This window comes from Sciurus carolinensis, chromosome 8, assembly GCF_902686445.1.
Source record: "Sciurus carolinensis chromosome 8, mSciCar1.2, whole genome shotgun sequence".
Classification (NCBI taxonomy): Eukaryota; Metazoa; Chordata; class Mammalia; order Rodentia; family Sciuridae; genus Sciurus; species Sciurus carolinensis.
The window spans coordinates 23,157,540-23,178,933 of NC_062220.1; the positions used below are offsets into that span (position 1 = coordinate 23,157,540).

General features: G+C 40.0%; 1 protein-coding gene and 1 long non-coding RNA gene across 2 annotated transcripts in view; both read right to left on the minus strand.

Annotated features, from left to right (window-relative positions):
- Mkln1 (muskelin 1) overlaps positions 1-21,394 on the minus strand; it is a 319,704-nt gene that overhangs the window by 238,753 nt on the left and 59,557 nt on the right. The window lies entirely within an intron of this gene.
- The window catches only part of LOC124991910 (uncharacterized), a 100,760-nt gene that overhangs the window by 74,521 nt on the left and 4,845 nt on the right, over positions 1-21,394 (minus strand). The gene's annotated exons all lie outside the window — the stretch shown is intronic.

Here is a 21,394-nt window from a genome sequence, read left to right on the forward strand (position 1 = left end):
AGGAATGCTCTACTACTGAGCTATATCCCCACACCTTTTTACTTTTTTATTTTGAGACAGGGTCTCACTAAGTTGCTGACACTGCCCCAACCTCCCAAACCTCTGGGATTACAGGTGTGTTCCCCTATACCTGGCTGTACTTGTGTTTTAACAACTTCAATCTTGTTAACCTAATGATCTGGGGGAGTCAGTCTTACATACTGATGGTCAGATTCTAATTTGGGCTTCCTTGTGGCCACTGCAACTTCTTTCATGTTTCTGTTTATCTTTTCATGTTTTCTAGTCTTCTAGTCATGTGCTATATGATTCTATCTATACAGAGACTTCATAGGTCTAGAAATTTTTGTTTGACTGCTAAGGGAAGGGAAGCCTTAGACAGGGACTTTCACGAGATCTCTTGGACATCTTCAACTCAACACAGTCAAAAGAGAACCCTCGACTCTTTCCTTGAATCTTCTAATATCAAATAACAGCAAGGGGCTTAAATAAAGATTTAATTTCTGTTTTTTATAAACAAATTGCCTGATAGTAGATGATTGCTGGTATAGGTTCAGCTACTCAACCGTATTATCTGGATTCAGGTGACTTTTTTTTTTTTCTCCTTCACCATCCTTAGCATATGTGTCTTTAATTTTCAGACCTTTCATCTTAAAGTCAGAAGATGTCTACCAAAGCTCCACCCATGGTGAGGGTGTTCCAGACAGAGATATCTATGCCCAGAGGCTTTCACTGAGATCTCATTAGCCAGAAATAAGTCTCCCTTAGCTGCAAAGGAAATGGGAAAATTGAGTATCTAGCAAAAGGGAATGGGATTATTATGACTGAATTATACCAATCATGATTCATCACTTGGGGCTGGACATATTGTCATTCTAAACAAAGACAGGGCTCTGTTAGCAGAGGCAAGAAAGGAACCAGCGACTGGTGAGGGAGTTAATAGAGTTGGCCACTCATCTTATCCCATGTCACCTGGTGACATGGCATCACCAATGGCATTACCACCCACCTGGTGCCTGGGCTCACAAAAGGGGTAACAGCTTTGAGTCCCTCTTTGTCTTACACCTCACAAACAAACCACTGGAGACCTGTGGACTCCACCTTCTGCACCTGCCCCAGACCCTCTACCCACCATCTTCACTGCCACTGTCCTAGATCAAACCACCACTTTCACCTACATGACAATCGCTTCCTAAGGACCTCCCCACTCGACTTCCTCTCTTGTTCTCTACAATTCTTGGCCCAAATAGAAAATCGCTTCTTTGTTTAAAACCTCCCAATGGCTTCCCATCTGTCCTAAAATCAAAATTCCTGATCCTAGCCCGTCATGCCTAAATGGTCTAGGCTCTGTCTACCTGTCCAACTTCACCATGTGCCACTTTTCCATTTGCCACTGAGTTCCAGTCACCTGGGTCCTCTTTCTCAAACTCAGATTTCTTACTATCTTGGGGACCTCTGAGTCATCCATTCTCTCCACCTAGAACACTCTACTTTCCTATCTTTTCATGATGGGCTCCTCTTGGTCACTGAGATCATTGTTTAATGTCATCTCCCAGAGAGGGGTTCCCTAATCGCTCAGTCTAAAATGCCACCCAGTGATCCATCACTTCACTCTTTTTCATTTCTCTGTATTGCTATCACTGTCTACTTCTTACACTATTTACCTCTTCATGTATCATGTAATGAGACCTATGGATTTATTTATTGTCAAACTCCCCCACCAGAATGCACGGATCTCATCTGTTGTGTTCATTGCTGTAAGTTCTCACCAAATATTCTGAATGAATGAAAGGAAAGACCTTTAAGTGGAAACTTTGTGAAGCAAAATAACATCTGTAACATATTATCAGGATCCTTAGAGTTATCCTTTATAGAGCAAAATCACTCAGTTAAAAAATCTCAAATGTGTTTTGCTTTACGACATCACAATTAATAAGCAACATTAACTTCCACCCTACCTCTCTCCTCCCTGTGTCCTCATTTCCAAAGCCAAATAGACCACGTGTCTTCTGGACCAAATTGTTCTTTCAAGGTGGTTATTGAATGCCTTCTCCACTGATTTCTTTCTCTTTGCTTAATAACATGATTGCATTGTCTCACCATTTTCTGAAGGTTTGGGAGAATTTGGAAAGAAACATTAGGGGAATGTCTTGCTTCCCTCCATTTTTGGCCAGGATTTCAATAAGGGGAAAACCCAAATGTTCTTGAAAGAGAAGAAAAAGATTCAGTTAGCCTCTGAAATGACTTGCCTTTTTCTTAGGTTTTCGTATTTCTATCTTTGCACTTTCTAACAGCTAAAATCATCTCCACTCCCTTGACCAAAATACTAGATTTTTTATTAGATTGTCCTCCAGGTAAAATGATGAAGTCAGAGAGATTAATATGCCATCTTCCTTCATCTCTCTTTCTATGATCCTCTCAGTCTTTTCCAGGCCTTCCCAATCCCAAGGTGACCTGGTGTAGGCCTAGGTTTCTGGACCAATGGTCAGCTGCGACCATGAACTCAGCCTGCATTCGAGACCTCCAGCACACCTGCAGGTCATGGCGGCATTGGAATTGTACAACAAAAAGTTGGGGAAGTTCATTCAGATCCACACTAGGTACCTGCTGGTGATGCTTATCCAGTTCACTCCCAAATATCCCTGCTGGGAAAAAAATATTCTCAAATGCTACTCACAAGTCAATCTCTCTCCCTCTTCCTTTCTCCCTCCCCTCCTCTCCTGATCTTCAAACTTCTGGAATTGCCTATAGAAAATAACAGGAGAATTCCCATCTTCAACTGTCCTCAGTGAATATGTTAAAAATAAGAATAGGCTGGGTGAGGTGGCACATGCCTGTAATCCCAGTGGCTCAGGAGGCTGAGGCAGGAGGGTCACAAGTTCAAAATCAACCTCAGCAAAAGCAAGGCACTAAACAACTCAGTGAAACCCTATCTCTAAAGAAAATACAAAATAGGACTGTGAATGTGACTCAGTGGTCAAGTGATCCTGAGTTCAATCCCTGGTACCAAAAAAAAAAAAGAAGGAGGAGGAGGAGGAGGAGGAGGAGGAGGAGGAGAAGGAGGAGGAGGAGGAGGAGGAGAAGGAGGAGGAGGAGGAGGAGAAGAAGAAGAAGAAGAAGAAGAAGAAGAAGAAGAAGAAGAAGAAGAAGAAGAAGAAACTATTCTTCTTCTGTATTCAGTGAAACTTTAGCCCCTGTCCTTCCTCACTTACCAACACCATCTCCCCCACCATGCACACCATGCCCGGGCTCTAATCTAGACATTATTTCTCAGATATCCAAGACTTCTGAAACACTATGTCCCAAACCAGCCTTGGAAACAGTTTTGATCATGCATCAGTGAAAAATGTGAAGGTATACATTCCCCAAACTCATATATTAAAAACAAACCATACATATATGTTCAAAACAAAACAATAAGAGGAATAAAGGTAAAATTAAATTATTTGACTCATTACTGTTGGAAGCTATTTTCAGATTTTGTCTCAGATTAACTGGGTGACTATATCCTTATGGCCGACAGAATTCTAAAGATGGCAGCCCCAAATTCCCATCCCCCGGCGATTCAATCAGACTCTGATTGAGGTATAGCTGGGGAGGGTTTTAAGTCCCAAGTGAGTTTAAATTATGGATATTATCCAGTGGGCCTGGCCCATTCCAGTGAGAGCTTCAGAAGAACAATTTTCCAGAGGAAATTAAAGAGATTCCAAAGGTGAGAAAGACACAGGGTGACCGCTGGCTGGGGGAATGGAGAAAACCAAGTGAGAGGAATGTGTGAGCACTACACCAGAGTTCTTCCCCAGAGCCTCCGGAAGAGAGTCCAACCCGATTCATAATCTCTTGATTTCTACCTAAGCAGAGAACCCAGCCAAGCCCACCTGGACCATAGTGACCTATGGAACTACAGAACCTGCTGAATAAGTAGGATACTGTTTTAATCCTTAAGTTTGTGTTAATGTTTTCCACTGTTGTAGAAAACTAATACATCCTTTCAGCTTTCAGATCTCTAAATAAAGGTAATAATGTCTAACTATGCCCAAGAAACACTCCAAACACAAATATTAATGTCATTAGTATGTTGTTTTAAGTTCAATAGAAATGTATTCAATTATTTCCAAATGCTGTGATTTTTATATTAATTACAATAGTCAAGGGTCAATTGAGGACAATTAGACTCTTCAATGCTGGTTACATTTGTTTTGTCAGATTCCTTGCAGTTGGAGGACAGAGCTAACTTTAGAAGCCGCGTCATATGGGTTAGAGTGTGGAATTGTTCCTTAGGAGGGACACGATTTAACCTGTAGTCTTTTTAATTTGCAAAACGATGAGCTGCATTTTATCAATGATCTACTGGATGCCACATCTACATGTCAAATATAGGGATCTTTTTGTTTCCTAGTTAGATTTCCTTTTTTGAAGAACTTGACCTTCACCTTAGAAAATCTTCTCAAATTCAGCAAGTTATTTCTATCTTGAGAAGATCCTGAGAGAAGAGGCAAAAGAAGATCATACCTGTTTTAATAAAATTGATCAGTGAGATAAAAGAAAGCCAGAAAGCAGGTCAAGAATGTTCTGAGCGCATAATCATGCCCTAAGTAAACTGAGACGTGAATGGTGCTGAACCTGTTAACCCAGATTTCTCTTCTTAAGAATGAAAGGTAACCATGGAGTACTCTGGTGAGCAGATCTAGTTTAAACAAAGTGATATGGGGAAGAAGAAGGTGGTGGTTAAGGAAGTAGGAGGTTGTACTGGAGGGAGAACATTCCAATTTAGGAAGCAGACTTTCTATGAAGGACCAGGAGAGAGGGAAGTACAGGTTGTTTGATAAAAACTTCATGGCCCTAGGCAAATGGCTCAAATTTCCTGAACCTCAGTTGCCTCATGTCTAAATCAAGACAGTTTTTTTTGTGTGTGGGGGGGGGGGGGGGGGGAAGTGAGTACTAGGGATTGATTCCAGGGGAGTTTAACCACTGAGCCACATCCCAGTCCTTTTATATATTTTATATATATAAATATTATTTATATATTATATATATAGTTTATAAAGTACATATATATTATATATATAATATATATATATATATATATATATATATATATATTAGTTGTAGATGGTCATAATGCCTTTATTTTTATGTGGTGCTGAGGATCAAACCCAGTGCCTCACATGTGCTAGGCAAAAGCGCTCTACCACTGAGCCACAATCCCATCCAATCTACAGCCTTTTTTATATTTTATTTAGAGACAGGGTCTCGCTGAGTAGCTTAGGGCCTTGCTAAGTTGCTGAGGCTGGCTTTGAACTCACAATCCTCCCGCCTCAGCCTCCTGAACCGCTGGGATTACAGGCATGAGCTATCACACCTGACTCTGGACAGTTTTGAATGTTCTGAGCAGCATGCCTGGAACATGGAAGCCTCGACTAACGATGGTAGCATCAGGACCAGGCAATCTCATCCCCCTGCCCTTGTCCCAGAATCCTGGATAAGCATCTCGGTTCTTAACAGCCCCTCTGGCTAGGCCTCAGTGTCATGTTCAAAGCAAAAGACCAGACCAGTGGCGAGGCCAGATGTCTAAAGCAAACACACCCTTATGGCAGGGAGACCAGGAGAGTGGATCTAGATATAGGAGGCCAGTTCTCCAGGGACAGGACTTACTAGACCCCCCCAGATGCGAGGGACTATAGGAAAATATCCACAAATAAAAATCTCTGTCTAAAACAATCCAATTTTCTGTCCCAATCCATTGACCGACTTAGCCATCGAAGATCATATTTTTCCAACATGGTCCATTTTCTTGGCTTTCCTAAGTCATTAATTATGATCATGTTTTCCCAAATGTGGAAATTCCCCTTGCGCAGATGCAGCCAGTGCTGGCCAACCCTCCTTTCCTGAGAAGTCTCCACAGCACAAAAATATTTTTGTTTTCCCGAATTGCCCACAGGGAAAATTTCCTCACTCTTTTTTTCCCTCCTCCCTTAAAGCCCTCTGGCAATTTCCAGGAATCTGAGCAAACTCAAATTACTTAGATCACTGGAGAGCCTTTTAGATGTTTTAACATGACAAAAAAGAATCTGAACTTTAAATTTAACGTTATTAAACCAATTCTAAGAGTTGTGTTTAATAAACGAAGGCAATGCTACTGAAATCGTACCTAAGAATATGTTTCCTCTCACTCCTACCTAAGAATATGTTTCTAGGGTTCAGGAGCTTACATTATAAACAGTGGTGGCCAAAGGGATTACCATTGTATCTGGATTAAACAGCATTACCTGAGGCACAGTTCGGACCTAGGAAAAAGTCTAATACAAATGTAGGCATTTTGCACCAAAGTGGGTCTACAATAGAGATGATTATTCAAATTGTAAAAGTTTGCTAGACAATTCATTCCAGTTACCTTATTCAGCTTCTGGATTTATCAAGGTGCCCTGTGCAGGGCTGACGGCAGTAGAGAAACTCCAGAGATATTTTGTTCCTTTCAGAACATTCATCAAGGAGCATTTTTGTGCCAGAAACTAAATTTAGGTGGTAGAGAAGGGGTGGTGGAGTGATGAATCAGACTGGGTCTCTGCCCTCAAAGTCTTTATAATCTAATCAAGAAGGTGTGATATATACTCTAACTGCTGGCTTTCCATCAGGGGCAATCCCCTCCTTCCCCTGGGGACTTTTAGCAATGTTTGGAGACATTTGGGATTATCAGAACTGGAAGTGGGGTTGTTACTGGCACCTAATGGAAAGAGGCAAGGATGCTGCTAAATCTCCTGGAACGCACAGAACAGCCCTTCACAATAAAGAATTCTCTAGTCTTAAAGGTCAATTGTGCCAAGGTTAAGAAACCCTGACCTAGCTATGCTAGCTAGAACAAAGGACTTGTTGATCAATTGCTCAACTGATTGATTGGTGTTGGTCCACATGATAAATGACTTTCACCCTAAGACCCCAGTCATTTTGAATTTGTGCCTATATCCCATTATAACTCTAAAGTGTCTTTTGAATAAATGAGTACACTGAGACAGGTGCTGAATGAAGCATGAGATAAAATGTCACTAGGCAAAATGAATGATAATTTAGAGTGAATTGTTAACTTGAGGACAAAATTTTTCTAGCATGATGCCAAGCATATAATAACTGCTGAGTGAATATGAGCTAAACATATTCAGATAAATTAGCAGCACAAATTTACCTAAAGTTTAAAGAGGAATCTTATTAAAATAGTCCTCATAGTAACCTTCTTCTCAGAAATACTTCTCGATAGACTCCTGGAATTGCATATTGTACTGTGAAGTGATATAACTATATATTTATTTTTATAATTTGGCATCCAAAAATTTCCTTAATTCAAATTAGCCCTTTCCCTAAAATACCTTATTAGTGAACGCTAATGAATTTTGAAATTTTAAACAGTAACTGGGCATACTGGTGCAGACTATAATCGCAGTGACTCAGGAGACAGAGACAGGAGGATTGCAAGGTCGAGGTCAGCCTCTGCAACTTAACAAAGACCCTCAGCAACTTAGCAAGACCCTGTCTTGAAATAAAAAATAAAAAGGGCTGGGGATGTGGCTCAGTCCTAGAGTACCTCTGGGTTCAATCTCCAACTCTCTCTCACACACACACACACACACACACACACACACACACACAGTGTTGAAAGTAAAGTACGAAAACGGTTGAGTGTCACTCTCAGTTTGTGACACTGAAATTAAACAATGAAATCATATCTTTAAATTAGAACATGTCAGTGGAAAAATATGATTTAATTTACTAAAATTAGCTTTTTTTCCAGGAAAAACCATCAAGTGGTCTCATGTTCTAGCGTTTATGAGGTAAACAGGGCTATTATTGCATAGAAATCTGTACTTTTGATTAGGCCATTACCATCAATTGTGATATGTGGGTTACCCAGGAAGTAGTGGCTTTTTTCTTCCACCTATTTGGCCTGTATTTTCAATGTAAGTTGGTGAGTAAGACAGGGCATGGCATCTAATTTTTATATTACCATTACTCAAAGGTAAATAGGATGGGAGAAATATCATACAAATTTTAAACAGAAATAAATGTAATAATCTGCCATTCGGAAAATTAGAATCAACATTCCTGAATTTAACACAGATCACAGAGACCATGATGTTCCTGATTTTGCAACATAAAGGAGCAGGACTTCCTTTGAATTTAAAAATTTCCAGTTAATTTTTTGCCCCAGTGTAAGTTTAATGAGGTATGTTTAAGAGCAGGGGAGGGGGGCTTTTACTCATTCCTTTCCATAAACACAAATTAAATAATCAAAAATTACTGATGGAGGAGGAAACTGATGGAGGGAGCTCCTTAATAGATAGACAAAGTTCATAAGAGACACATTTATTTTATTTTTTAAAGATTTGTCATACACACACACACACACACACACACACACACACACATACACATATGTACACATTGTAGATGGTCACAGTACCTTTATTTTATTTATTTATTTATATGTGGTGTCGAGAATCAAACTCAGTGCCTCACACATGCTAGGCAAGCGCTCTCCCACTGAGCCACAGCCCCAGCCCTGAAACGTATTTATTTTTGAACACCCCAAATTGGAAAAATAAAGGAATAAAACTTGGGCTAGGGGTGGACCTCAGTTAGAGCATTTACTGCATATGTGAGACTCTGGGTTCCATCCCCAGCACTTCTCCTGCACACAAATTTGGCTCGCAGGTATGTTTAGTATGGTCAGATAAAGAGCGATAACTAGTATAAATGGACCTTGATGTGATGCATTAGGACCTCCCCCTCGTTGTCTGCATTTACTTACAATAACAAGAGGCCTCCTTTCTTCTTGGAGGGAAGTTAGTTAGGTAAAATTAAAATGGGAACTTTGGATTGAAGAGTGTGTATTTTTGCCTAAATGATGGGCATGAATTTATAATTTTTTTATGATGATGGGCATGAATAGCTGGCAGACTCTCCTGGCCCAGGAATAATGTGATTTCCATAATCTTGGAACCCTGCTGAATTGAGCTTCTGTCATAGCCTTGCTGGCCGCTGCTCCAGACCTCAGGAAAGACCAAGGGTAAAACGACTGTCACCAGCCCTCTTCCCCAGGTAGACCAAAGTATTTACCACACACCTCTCCATTCATCCACCTCTTCCTATCAGAAAGCTGTTGTCCTGTGAACAAAATGCATTGCCAACATGTGGAAGTATGAACTGGCACAAAGAGATGCTAAAAGAAACGTAAGACGGTGGTTTTGCTGGAGTATTTGCTCCAAAGAGAAGAACAAGGAGAATGTGGCCATCAGATGAGAAGTGTATTTTTCAAACTGTAAATTGCTAGACCAAAATGATTAGGTTTTCCTCTATTTCCTATTGCAAGGATGATGTTCAAAATACTTAATAACTAGCTGGGCATGATGGCACATGCCTGTAATCCCAGCAGCTCAGGAGGCTGAGGCAGACAGATTGTAAATTCAAAGCCAGGCTCAGCAATTTAGTGAGAACCTAACCAATTCAGTGAGACACTGTGTCTAAATATGAAAAAGGGCTGGGGATGTATCACAGTGATTAAGTGCCCCTGGGTTCAATCCCTAGTAAAACAACAAACAAAACAAAAACAAACAAACAACAACAAAAAACCCTTAATTACTCATATAGTATAGACAAGGACCAATCAAAATGTATATTCAAGGAACCAGGATAGACTAAATAAACTAGAATGGCCCTACTAGCAAGCATCAGCTGACTGGCAGCTCTGATTATTTTACAGGATCATGAAAGTCATTATAAAGTTGATTTGTAAACTAAAACACATTAGGGAAACATATCTTATTATAATATGTTTTTGACGCAGCTGAATTGAAGATTAGATGATGGATATACAAAAGAAATTAAAGACATTTGCTAATTTTTATTGAATTCACATTATTTTAATTGCTTATAGACTCAAAATTCTAATTAATTCCCTTCCTTTCAAAACTGTTCAGATTAAATAGATGATTATTATTTTTTTGTAAACAAATGGGATACATGTTGTTTCTCTGTTAAATAGATGATTTTTAAATGCCAGATTTTGTTTCTTTCAATTGGACCATCAGTAAAACCATGTTCAATTGCCCAAATATAAATTGCTTTTTAAAATTCTAAAGTATCTCTTAATCCCAATCGGAAATAATGTATCCCTAACTTTTACGGTGGTTATTTTTTTGGTGATGGGATGGAAGGTGATTTCTTGTTCATCTTTGCATTTTTTTGTATTTGAATTTTTTACAATCCATTACAAAAATAATCATTCAAAAATTCTCTCCTTTATATTTACTTAGCCAAAATTATAGTTCACAGTATTCTATCCTCTCTATTAGCTAATTGATTTTCCAAATTCAACCCCACTTTAATCATTACAATCACTATTTTAAAAAACTCTCTGAGGTAGCCAATTTGAAAAGACAGAATATCCAGCTGCTTCCATAGGGTACTCTGTCTCTGGAGAATTTTTCTTTCGCTATTATTGTTCTTTGTGTTGTCATATCTATTTGTTTCAGAATACTGCTAAACTCTCTAAATTCTTCTGAAAGGAAAATCATAAGATGTAAATTAAGGCAACTTGGAAACACACTGCTCAAGTTAGTATTTGCAAATGTTGGAATATCCTTGAAGGCAGGGTCTGTGGATTAAATAATCTCAGAAATTTTCTTTTGCTGTGCAGGCATCAGGAAGACAAAGGGGATGAATTAGGAAGAGATTTGGACAATACTCTGGTATTCAGGCTTATAAATAAATTACACAATTTTCCTTTTCTGGATCTTGCTCTCATGGTGTAATGGACACTCTGAACCAATAACATCTAAGTGTCTTTCAGCCAAATGATTCAGCCTCATTGCATTCCTTGTAGATACTAAGGGGTTATATTTCCTTGAGATTGGGTCCTGGGTCAGTAACAGAAATTCGAAAAAAGCTGATTTTTTTTTTTTTAAAGGTGGCAGGATTAGGACTCATTTATTTATTTTCTTTTTGGCATTGTGGTTATAATGCTATTTGTGCCCTATCGACCCATCTATCCAGAGAAAAGTAGGGGGAAAGTAGAAGAGTTTTTCATCATTGGAAAATTTCAAAGTCAGCCTGGATGACTACCAGGTACTCTCTAGAAGAAACACATCCATGGGAAGGAAACTTGACTAAAGTGTCCTCTCATGTTCATCCCTGAATTCTGTGATCTGAAATTTACCCTCTTAACATATGGTGGTGAGGTGTCATGTTAGAAGAACAGGAGTCTCTTCTAGCCATTTTCCTTGTTTTGTCTAAAATCTGCAGCTTTGTGAGGGTGCCAGCTCTGAGAAATTAAACAGAAGAGAAGGGGTGAGTGGGAAAATACTGCTAGGAGACTCGGAGCTGTCCAGCAGTGGAAGGAGCTTGCAGCCACGCAAGCTTCAGCTAAGGAGACATATTATGGCAGTTTGGAACAGGATTCAGCCAAGCCACTGCTGGCCAGAGAGAGGGGTATGTATGCATACATGTATACAGCAGTTTCCCCTCATCTGAGGTTTTAGCTACCCCAAGTCAGCCCTGGTCCAGAAATAGGAAATGAAAAATCCTAGAACTAAACAATTCATAAGTTTTAAATTGCTGTCTGTTCTAAGTAGTGTGATGAACTTTCATACCATCTCATTTCATCCCACCTGGGACATGAATCATCCCTTTGTCCAGTGTATCTATGCTGTATATGCTACCTGCCCATGAGTCACTTAGTAGTCATCTTAATCATCAGATTGACTGTCATGGTATCTGTGATTTTGTTCAAGAAAACTTTATTGTACTTAATAGTGGTCCCAAAGCGTAAGAGTAGTGGTACTAACAATTCAAATATGCTGAAGACAGGTCAAGGAAAGAGGTGAAAGTAAAGCAAAACTTAATAAGGAAAGAAAAAATAAACTGTGGTTAATGAGACCTATGGTTCTATCCAAGGAAAAAGTTACGGCCTCTGTGCATGAGAAGTGCTTAGTTAAAATGAAAAAGGCATTAAATTATAGGGTTCAGTACTCTGTGGTTTCAGGCATCCGCTGGGGTCTTGGAACAAATCTCCAGTATATAATGGGGGACTACCACACGGAAGTACTGTGCAATCCCATCCCAAGGGGATTTTTCTGACAACTTTATGTATGTATGGCTTTTTATTTTAAATAGCATTAATGAACTTCTAAATTGTGTAGAGGAAAAAAGGGAGAAAGTGATACTGGGCAGGGGAAGATAAAGTAGAAGACAAAGAGGGAGAAAGGCAAAAATAGGACTATTACACTGAACAAATGGTCTTTCAGCTTGTTAATTTCAAGCTATTGAGCAATGCACACACACTACATAAACATGCTCTATTGGCAGCAAGGTTCAAGTCTACAGCAGCTTCAGTATTTGTTTTACAATCAGTAGCACAATTATTTTAGCACACCTTTTTTAATTTTTATTTATTTATTTATTGCAGTGCTGGGGATTGAACCCGGGTCCTTGTGCTTACAAGGCAAGCACTCTACCCACTGAGCTATCTCCCCAGCCCGGCATACCTTTTTTAAAAAAAATAAGTCAAGTATAGCTTACATAGGCTTTACTGAGAGTATAACTAAAATATTAAAAATAAAGTATGTTTATCCTAAATAGGTTTTTTAGTCCTTTTCCCATCTCAAGAGGTAAGCTGCATTCACTTTGATGCAAACCCACTTGACTGAGGTTTTAAGAAAAATATAAAACTAGTTAGCCAAGTTTATATTTTTATTAAATAACTTGATACTGAGCTATATTTTCTTATATTTCCTCCTAAAAGAAAAAACAATCTTTCCACAGATATCCTAGATTTGAGAAGAGGAGAATTACAGAATCATCTTGTCCTGCTTCCATGTGCTAGACAACTAAATGGTAACCCAATTTTACAGGTAAAACAATTGCATGCAGAAGGGCTATGTGTTCCATGAAAATTTTTAAAAAGTTTAAAAAGCACAAATTTCAAAATAAAAATTTTAATTAAGAAAATTTAAATTCCCATATTCATTGTAGAAAATTTGGATAATACAAAGATACACAAAAAAAGAAAATTTAAATTATTCTGGTGAAATTATTATTAATATTCTGGTATATAGGCTCCCAAATATACGTATGTTGGCCCCACATATCTATAATCTCAACTTCTCAGGAGACTGAGGCAGAGGATTGCAAATCCCAGGCCAGCCGGGGCAACTTAGGGAGACCCTGTCTCAAAATTCAATAAAAAAGGGCTGGGGCTGTCACTCAGTGGTAGAGCACTCCTGGGTTCAAACCCCATGTTATGGTTTGAACGTGAGGTGCCCCCCAAAAGCTCACGTGTGAGACAATGCAAGCAGGTTCAGAGGAGAAATGATTGGGTTGTGAGAGCCTTAACCCAATCAGTGGATTAATCACCTGATGGAATTAACTGAGTGGTAACCTGAAGGCAGGTGGTGCGTGGCTGGAGTCTTGGGGTCATGACTTTGGGCTATATATTTGTATCAGGAGAGTAGAATCTTCTCTCCTCCCCTCCCTCCTCTCTCTGTCTCTCCCTCCCTCTCCTCCTCCTCCCTCCTCCTCCCCCTCCCCCTCTCCTCTCCCCCTCTCCCTCTCCCCCTCCCTCCCCCTCTCCCTCCTCCCCTCCCTCCCCCTTTCCCCCCCTCTCCCCTCCCTCCTTCCTGATCATGTGAGCTGCTTCCCTTTGCCACACCCTTCTGCCATGATATTCTGCCTCACCTTGAGTCCCAGGAATGGAGCCAGCTATCTATGGAGACCTCTGAAACTGTGAGCCCCCAAATAAACTTTTCCTCCTATACAGTTGTTCTAGTCGGGTCCCTTAGTCACAGCAGCGAAAAGAGCTGACTAAAACCCCCCAGAACCACAAAATAAATATATAAATAATATACCAAACACATATGTGGCCACATTCACATTTCGTGCTCAACATTTCTTTGAGATGAAAAGAGGACAAGCTGGATGTGGTGGCGCATGCAGTAATCCCAGCAACTCAAGAGGCTGAGGCAGGAGGATGGCAAGTTCAAAACCAGCCTTAGCAATTTAGTGAGGTCCTAATCAACCCAGTGAGACCCCATCTCTAAATAAAAAAATTAAAAAGGGCCGGAGATATGGCTCAGTGGTTGAGCACTGCTGGGTTCAATCCCAAGTACCAAAAAAGAAAAAAGGGCAAAATAAAAGAATTGTTGGTCCATCTTTCCCAAATCGGGGATCACTATCCAACTTTAAAAAAAACAAAAACAAAAAAAACATATATTTGTAGCTGTAGATGGACACAATTCCTTATTTATTTTTAGTGGTGCTGAGGGTTGAACCCAGAGCACTAGGCAAGTGCTCTCCCACTGAGCTACAACTCCAACTCCCCAACTTTTTTTTTTTTAATGCTGGGAATTAAACTCAATATCTTACACATATAGCTCCACCACTGAGCTACATCCCCAGTTCTGCCTACATATTTTAATCATCTTTTAAAAAGTGTTTCCCCTATCCTTGGACTCAGGGTAACAGTAAGTTGTAAATGGGGTGCCAGAGCTAGCAGCAGGGTTGTAGACAATTCCTTCTTTCTTATCCTAAATTGAGGCTCAAGAAATTATAAGGGAAATAAAATATTGCAAAACAGCTTTATTTTTGTGACATAACATTGGAGGTCCCCAAGTTGGACAGCTGCAGTCAGTCACATGCTTAACAGAACAAAGAGTTCTACAAAGGAAGAAGTTAACTTTAGCTTTGAAAATCCTTTTATCCTCCATGATTTTGATGCCTTTAAATTTGTCACCTGAATGCGATATTAACATAATCATCTGCATTTCCACTAATGAATGCACCTGCTTCTAAGACTTTATTTTAGCAGTTTTAATGAGCTCTTCAAAAGAGTTTGCCTGGACTTACTGCACTGCTAGAGAAATAGCAGCTGTAAGCAACTAACAACACATTCAGTATTTGAATCAAGTTCTGTGAAGTTGTTAAACTTGAGAAGGAGTATCTATCCATCTGTCTTGTGATAAGGGAAATGAAGTTGAGATATAGTTGTGGCATTTGGAAAAAGCACTAACCTAAGTGGGCCTGGCCAAAGGCTCTTCCTTATTTGGCCATAATTTATGGATCTCAGGCAATTCTTTAGCTAAGTGCCAATTTTCTCATTGTTTTAGTCAACTTTTCGTCACTGTGGCCAAAAAAAGTGATGAAAACAACTTAGAGAAGGAAAGTTTATTTTGGCTCATGATTTTAGATGATCAGTCCATGGCTGGTCGACGCCACAGTTCTGGGCCCAAGATGAGGCAGAACATCATGGTGGAAGCCCACGGTGGTGGAAAGCAACTGAGGTAACAAGGTAGCAGAGAGCAAGATCCACTACCAGGAACAAAATATAAACCCCAAAGGCATGTCCCCAGTGACTTACCTCTTCCAGCTACACCCTACCTGCCTATAGTTACCACCCAGTAAGTTAATCCATATCTATGGGTTAATCCAATGACTAGATTAAAGCTCTTCTCTGAACTTCCTTGCCTTGTCTCACACATGAGCTTCATATCTAAACCATAATGCTCATCTATATAGTAATGGTAACCATTTATAAGTTTATTGTAAAAATTACATTCCTCACCTGTTATAAGCACTCAATAATGCTAAATTTTATTATAATTACTATGTTTATTCTTAAGAAGATGTGATTTTACAAAGGGCCACATATTGCAGGAATCCACTTATCTGAAATATCCAGAATAGTTAAATCCACATAGAAGAAAGTATGTTAGTGGTTGCCAGAGGATGGGGGAACAGAAATTTCAAAGCAACCTCTTCATGGGATATGGGATTTCCTTTGAGGGGGTGATAAAGTTGTTGATACATCATGTACAAACAGAGAAACAAGTTGTACCCCATTTGTTTAAAATAAATAAATAAATAAAGAAAGAACTAGATACAATGGTGGTGGTCATACAATGTCATGAATATATTAAATACCTCCAAACTGTTCATTTAAAAATGTTCACTTTCATTTAACAAAATTCACCTCAAATAAATTTTAAAAAGTTTTCCTAAAATATGTGGCTTCAGGGGCTGAGGCTGTTGCTCAGTGGCACAGAACTTGCCTAGCACATGAGAGTCACTGGGTTTGATCCTTAGCACCATATAAAAAAAAGTAAAGGCATGTTGTTCATCTACAACTATAAAAATTTTTTCAAAAATATGTGACTTTAGGTGGATCAAACAAATTCTATTTGATTGATTGTAGATTGCAAGAAGGTGAATAGCTGCTCATGGAGACCTAGGAAAAATCATCTGATCTCTTTTACTTAAGTAATCAGCATGACTGTTTCAATGCTGAATCATGCCTTGACCCCACAGTGAAGATTTCTGAAAGAGAAGACATCAACCAATCTCTTGAAGTCCAAACCCTTAAGCAATCCTGTACGCCATTTAGAATTTTTAAAAATTATGTGAATGTTAGCATACTAGGGTACTTATTTACTTTTAACATATATTAATATTTTTTATTTTGTAATCAAATTCATTTCATGCTTGTTACACTCTGACTTCAATCACATTTTCATGATTGTAATCTCCCTCCTCCTTTCCTTCCATCTGCTCCTCTGTGTACTTTCATTTGAAAAGTAAGGAGTAATAACCCATCCAGAACTCAATTGAATGGAAAATGAAAAATGGGACAAATGTTGCTTTTAAAATGTACAAAACAGACACATTACAGATCAAGTGGAAGTAACATCCTGGAGGACAGATCCCACAGACTTTGATATCTCTGTCTGTCTGTCTGTCTGTCTGTCTCATATAGGTAGTTCAAAGGTGGGATAACTGTTAAGAAAATGGAAAATTCTCCAATTCCCTTTTTATTTTATTCCAACAATAGCAAAACAAATATTTTGGCTGAAATGAAGGTAATTTATTCTCTGTATGTCCTTCCCCTTCACGTGATTCTGTTCAACAGTTTTCCCTCAATAGAGGGAATCAGAACCAGTTTAGGAATCTTCACCAACTTGATACAGGGATTTTCTTTGGAAAGGCATTGGTTTCTAGATCCCCCCAAATAGAATCTGCTGGAATAGGCAACCTTCTGATAACTGCATGCATTCCCATATTCCAGAAGATCTACTTTATCCAAGATGGCATGCTGCTCTGAGACCTCAGTTTCGCAACCTGAGAAAACCACCCCAAAGAAGCTCGCCTCCAGCCCCCTCAGGCAGTGCTCTGCTACTGTCATGACGCTGACCTCATACTGATGAGGACCTGTTGTCTATGGCTTTGCTATGACCACACGCTGTGGTCCTCAGGAGGGAGGCCTCGGTGTCACCTGGAAACCAGTTAGAAACACTGACTCAGGCCCCACCCTAGACCTGTCAATCAGAATCTGCATCTTCACAGGATTCCCAGGTGATTCCCATACACGCTTAGGTTTAAGAGGCAACGGTCTAAGGGATCTATCTTGAGATTGTTTTTTTCCAGCAACAGAACTCACCATGTCCTGTTCCCAAGTTGTATCCATCACTTTCCACTTCCAGTCTCTACACAGATTTCTGTGTAGGGCTCAAGGGCAAACTATCTCTATTTTGGATGAGTTCCCAACCAGTGGGTCTTGCAGAGACGTGCATTTCTATGGTCTGGGTGGTCAAGAGCTTATATAGCACAGCCTCCCACTGGGCCAGTCAAGCTCATTCCCCTCCAGGTCATCTTGCCCTCCTTATTCCCACAGCTCTAGTGTTACCATGTTCATAAATTATTGTTAAAGAAGGAAATTACCAAAAGGAAAAAAAAAGTGTCTATAAACCTGCATAGTTTAGAGCTAAAGAATATGTTAAAATTTTCCATCGTGGAAATTTCCCAGCTACTGGGCTCTTTAGATTTTTTTTTTTTTTTTTTCAGAGCTGCAAGCAAAGAATGGAAATTTCCAAATGCAGCATCAAGGGCTGCTGTTCTGCTGACTGTCTTGCTCAGCCGGGGTCATCTGCTTCTCTAAGACATCAAGGAATGCCAAGGTAGGTCTGAGAGAACACACACACTTCCTCCGCAGGAAGGAGGGAGTGCCTTTGTGCTGCCTCTGAGCTGTGATGCGGGAGGGAGGGGCAGGAGAGGTGACACACCCTGCTCCCTCCACCTGAACGTGGATTTTGTTGATGGTTATCATCTATCAGCAGCTTATCCTACTTGACATTTTTCCAGTAGCAGCTGGCTGGCAGGATTTTTGTGTTTTTAAGAAATTCCGAAGTTGGGTGGGAGATCCAGAGAGAGAAAGGGAATCAGCATTTGTTAGTAGTCTGATTTTCCAAGTACTCCACCAGGTATCACCAGGTACTCCACCAGGTAACCTTTATGTGACCTGCCCAAGGTTAGTTTCTGATTTTCTACAACCAAAGTTTGAGTGACATCTATTCTTCCAAAGACAACCCAATCCCCACCCCATTAACTAGTTCCCTGCAAACATCATGGGGGTTTTGGCTCCACCTCTTCAATAATGTCAACAGTTCTGTTCATTGTCACTGAATCTAAGTTGAAATATAGTCCCCTTCACAGCTGGTCCAGGCGTCTAATAGTTCCTTAAATTCTGGCATGTTCCTCCCCAGCAGTTTGATGGTGGAAGCTCTGTTGAAGTCTGAATGTAAAGGCATTGGCTTCTTGAAGACAAGTCCAAAGACCCTGACAGGTTCTGGGCCAGAAAACAATTTCAAACCTAAGCTGTGTGGTTTCGTCTGAGTGGTTTTAGAGTTTCGCTTTTGTTTTGCTTTTAGATTTTCTGAAGATTCTGAAATAGTCTAAGAAGCAAGGTCTACCTATGTTTGCTCTCTTCTTCCTGACATCCCTAGGGGACCATGAAAAGATCAGCGGGAGGTTTTCTGACCTCACTGTTGCTATTTATACTTAACATTATTTATCAAGGCAAATTTGGTAATAGTGAAGATTTTTTAGCAAGAAATTTAAAAAAAATCGTTCCATGGCTAGTGAGTTAAAAAAATTATCCCATTTTTTTCATTTCAATCACACCCATATACAACAGATAGCAATGTCCTCAGTGACTACTTTTATCACCATCTGACAACAAAAGTGGAGGGGAATGGAATGATTGGCAGGAATGTTGTAGGTCGGTTTAGACTTTAGTGGCAAAGGCTGCTTAGTTTAGTCATTGGTTATATCTGTAATAATGATTTTCCCTAATCCCTTTACCTGTTAAAACTGAGTCTGGTTCCCAGTGAAATCTGTCAAGTGGTATTTGAGTACGGGCCTGGTTCAGGCTTCTTTCTACTCCTCCTCTGTATCTGTCATTAGCTACAGGATAATGGTCCTCTTAGTTGAAGACACTGATGATTCATATCTGTGGGTGGGGCTGAAGAGACATGTATGATGAATATTTCTTTCCACTTGAGACCACAGAGATGACTTTTTAAAAATGTGTGGTCAGAATACATGCTGTTTTAGATTACGATCGATTGTTTGTGATTTTAAACATGGCCTCAATTCTGTCCCTCCTACTTCCCTTCCCCTTGCAATGTGACTTTGCAGTTCCTCTCATCAAGAATGGGAGTCTATTCCCCTGCCCCTTGAATCTGGGCTGGCCTTTTGACTTTCTTTGGCCACTAGAATGTAACAGAGGTCACAGTGTGTCACGTCCAAGTTACGCCTCAAGTCTGTGCTTCCACTTTCTCTCTCGAAACCTCCCACTCCTAACTGAGCAAGCCCAGGCCAGCGTGCTGGAGGACAAGATCATATGCAGGAGGGATGAACTGTCCCCACTGAGGTCACCCTAGACCAGTCAGCCCCAAGTCCACCAAGATCAGCTGGACCACGTGGCCAACTCACTGATTCATGAGAAACACTGAAGGGCAGTTGCTTTAAGGCTCTACATTTTCAAATGATTTGTTATAAAGAAATAGGTAACTAATAGGGGAACAATTCCTATCTTTCAATTTGCATCTGACAGCCAGGAATCTCAGAGTCAAATTTGAAAGCCAATCCTAGCATCTGTGTTCATTCATTTATTTGTGTTTATCACATACTTTATGGCTAACATAGTTGCACTCTTCTTTCTCCTTAATAGTGAATTTTAAAAAATCCAATAACCTATTGTTCACCATACCGGTTCTTAACCAACCCAAGCCCCTGTTTTAAATATTGGTTTTGACCGATCAGATTAGGGAAACTGAATCTAGAGTAAGGAGTGGCAAACATTTACTGCAAAGGACCAAGTAGGAAATATTTTAAGTAGGAAATATTTCAGGTTTTGCAGGCTGTAGAATCTGCTGTGCTGTGGCAGCGCGGGAGCAGCCACAGACAACACGCAAACAAACGAGCATGGCTGCCCTCCAATAAAACTTAATTACAAAAGCAGGCCGTGGACCGGATTTGGTTCTCAAGCCACAGCCTGCTGACCTCTGATCTAGAACCGTATGTGACTATTCACAAACATCTTCACCTATACCATGATTCCATCAACTTTATTGTTAATTCGCCTGCAATACTTTGAAAAAAAAATAAAAAGACAAATTAAGCGAACTTACTTCTTCTAGAATATAAGAAAGGATGGACCATAGAGCATTTGTAGCAGGGCAAGTACCATGCTGTACTGCAAAACTCCAGAGTTGCTTGTCCTTGGATGGTTGTTTAGTTAATGCTAAGGGCCAGAGGGATACAAGCACTTTGTTTGTTTGATTTAACAGCCTCAAATCTCAGATACTCATTCCACAAGCGCAGGCTGTGTGTTACACTGATGATGGGGCTGCTCTTGTTCTTTGCCTCCTTGGAGTTCCCTGAATGTATTGTGCTATTTCACGCCTCTCTAACTGTGCACACAATGTTCCTTCTGCCTGGAACACTCCTAGCCCTCTTCTCTTACTGGCTAACGCCTACTCACTGATCAAAACGAAGCTCAATGATATTGCCTCTTGGAAGACTTCCCCGAGTGCACCTCCACCTCCTCGCCTTCAACCTCTGGACCACACTCAGGCTCAGCATTCATTCTGCAGAACGAATAACTGAAAGAGTCATGCTTCTATGATACCAGGCCCTGACTACGTGCCACGCACACCTATATACCACCACGTAATTAAAATTGGTGGTAGAACTTGCTTGTTTCCCCGGGCCAATCATACATTCAGAAACCCTTATTGAGCATTTTCTGACTGCCAGGCTAGACTACACAGGTCGTTAAAGCAGCAACTTACAATGTAGACTGTACCCCCACTGAGGCACAAACTGCATATTCTTTGTCTTCACTTCTCAAAACCTAGCAGTGTCCAGAACAAAGACTTTACTATTAGATGAACACAGTACAGAATATGTTCTAGCATGTTCTAAGCTCCATATATTTCTAACCTCATTTAATCCTCATAACAACTTTATGGGGGAGCTGGTATAATTATCACCATTTCACATACGGGGAATCAAAGACACA